General features: G+C 51.3%; 1 non-coding gene across 1 annotated transcript; it reads left to right on the top strand.

The window, feature by feature from the left end:
• Window positions 1–2384: 2384 nt before the first annotated feature.
• Window positions 2385–2576, top strand: LOC116991421. The gene has a single exon (XR_004416791.1). It is a non-coding gene; the product is annotated as a U2 spliceosomal RNA (small nuclear RNA).
• Window positions 2577–2833: the final 257 nt, after the last annotated feature.

Here is a 2833-nt window from a genome sequence, read left to right as displayed (position 1 = left end):
TAAAGTCCGGATTACAAAACATGGGGGGGGGGGGGGGGCGGTTGCCCCCGACCTCTCAAAGCAGTGGGGGGGAACGCGTTCCCCCTGTCTCCCCCAGGATTTACGAACCCGACAGGGGGTGGGAGGCATGGTAGCGTAGCAGTAGACTTGCTGCCTTACAGCGCTTTCAGTGCCAGAGACCCGGGTTTGGGAGAGTGGGTGGCACAAGTCACGTCTGTAGCTTATTGATGGCATTCATGCATCTCAATTTTACTTCGGAGTCACGTGAGTGACTACGTGAAGAACCCGCTCAGTGCGCAGGCGCGGCATTACGCCAGCAGTGCAACAGCGGCAGCGGGAGCTAGGCACTCCCGCAACAGATGAAACGGACCGTCTGGTGAGTATCCTGAGGTCGGGTTTCTTTTACAGGGGAGCCCCTTTTTCTGCTTGTGTTTTACAGGCAGAGAAAAAGGCTCTGGAACAAAACTGTCCCCCGTTCGAGGAGGAACGTTTCCCGTCGGGGGGAAGGGGGGCAGCAACAGGCGGTAGGAGCGACCCGGTGTTCCTCTATTCCCCGACACCGTGCCGAGCCCAGCCCGATAGCGCGCTGGATGTATAGCCACCCGAAGAGGCATCCGGCAGGTGTTCCCGATTTGGGACGGGACGTCTCTCCACCCGCACGGGGGGAGAGAGAGCCGCCTGAGCCGCTGGAGCGGCTCTCGGGGCAGGTGCCTGCGAGACGCGCTGCTTGAGGGGCGCTCTCGCTACTACAAGGCACAAAAGCTCCAGAAGAAGGCGGTAGGAACATTTAACCGGGTGTTCCGCTATCCCCACACCGCGCCGAAGCCAGTCCCGCTAGTGCCTGAGCTGCGGGCTGGATGTCTAGCCATCCGAAGAGGCATCCGGCCGGTGGCTTCCGACTTGTCGGAGGGGACATCTCTCCACCCGCAGGGAGAGAGACAGCCGCCTGAGCCGCTGGAGCGGCTCCTGGAGCAGGAGCTCCTGCGAGACACGCTACGTGAGGGGCAGTCTCGCTGGAAGGTTCAGGCATACCCTCCACAGTGCCTAGGCACTGCCCATCGCTTCCTCCTTAGTGTGGTTAGCTTTGGGGTGACCAGTGGCTGGGCTGGCCATGAAGAGGGGTCACTGGCTGAACAATATCGGGAGTATGCTTGAGGTACAGGATCAGGAAGAGCTGCTGGGTGTGGCCGCTATGTGGCTCCACCACTAGCGAGATGGCTTTTCAGTCTCAACTGATGGCCAGCTTACTACCTGTCTTTTCCAAAAAACCTCTCCAAGACAGGTAGCCATGAGGCGTTGGTTTTATCACGCCTCCCCTAAATTGCATTTACTCAAAGTGCCCGCCATTATTGGGGGATACATTGAGCAGCGCGTTTAACCTAAATATTTTAAAAATGCATTTGGTACCCTGACGCCGGCTATCATGTCCACCTGCTCATTCCAGAAGGGCAGGGTAGTATGGCAAAACACCTGACCCTACTGTTCAACGGTATACCTCATAACTTCTGAAATGAACTCACAAACCTGCCCTCAATCTATGAAATTAACAGGACTATGAGAACGCCGACCTCATAAGCACAGATCCTGCTACCTGGCACTTACCAAACCAGTCCTAAAAAACTGGACGAAGTGTTCAAACTATTCGGCACAAGAGGGCAGAGTCTGGAATGAGCACCACACTAAACCAGACAGCAGTACCTCTACGTGTCCACCAGGGGCGTCTTCCTCATGGTACTGGTGAAAGCTCGGGGCCTGCATGCCAAACCTGTAGCATTTTAGGCCACGGCCCAGAGCAGGCCCCAGGGGAAAATGTGCCACCCCCCAACAAACATCGTCCCTACAAGAACAAGGAACCAGAAACCGAAGAAAACAACAATGAAGACAGATAAGTATGGTTCCTACCATCACATAAAGGTTAAGGGTTGTACTAACAAGGGGTGGATGAATCACGCCTGGTTAGGAAGCTATCACTCTTGGTAGTTATATACCAAAAAATAAATACAAGGGGAATAGAATTAATATCTTGCCACCAATTCAGCAAGCACCCCAAGTGGTCTACCCTCCCACGATGGTGAATGTCGCACCATCGTTGATAAACCACTTGAGTATTTCACCAGGTATACCCATTCATGGGATTTGTAACTACTACCATGGATCCAAGGATACTTTATGGTAGACATCGACCTTGAAGATGCACACTATTCAGTACCTTCTCATATAAGTTTCGGATATACCGCAATTACCTGGATGGAGTAACCATGATGAGCGTTGCGGCATTTAAGTCAAAGTTATCCAGAATCAACTAGCCCTGACACTTAGAAACATTCCGTCATGGCATGTCTATATATTAACGACAAACTATCCTTGGATACAGCTTTAGCTGCATCGCTTCTCGGCCTTTTGGCTAAGATCAAGTGTAGTATCTGTTCTTATCAGTTTAATAATCTGATACGTCCCTTATCTAGGGACCATATATTAAATTGAATTTTGGAACAGGGAGATGGAATAGGGGCTTGCTCCGTCCACTCCACGCATCGACCCAGTATTGCAGTGCCTCTGGGAACGGTGCACAAAATATATATCCAGATATTTACGTTGACCATCCACAACGTTGTTATCTGGTATTCATTAAGACTATCAGTCATGGTGCATTAACCACCAATCAACTACGTGGCAAAGTAATTGGGATATAGCAGCATTACCAGCTACTGAACTTTGTACCTTTCCTATGAGCTGAGATACTAGTGTTCAAAACTATCTCCATACCTGTAATATGGGGGCAAATGGATTAATCTGTAGTGTTATCATGGAATTTATCGGCAGGAAGGATTAT

Source organism: Amblyraja radiata, chromosome 33, assembly GCF_010909765.2.
Source record: "Amblyraja radiata isolate CabotCenter1 chromosome 33, sAmbRad1.1.pri, whole genome shotgun sequence".
NCBI lineage: Eukaryota > Metazoa > Chordata > Chondrichthyes > Rajiformes > Rajidae > Amblyraja > Amblyraja radiata.
Note: the sequence above shows the minus strand (reverse complement) of the source record. Positions and strands in the feature narration are given on the sequence as shown.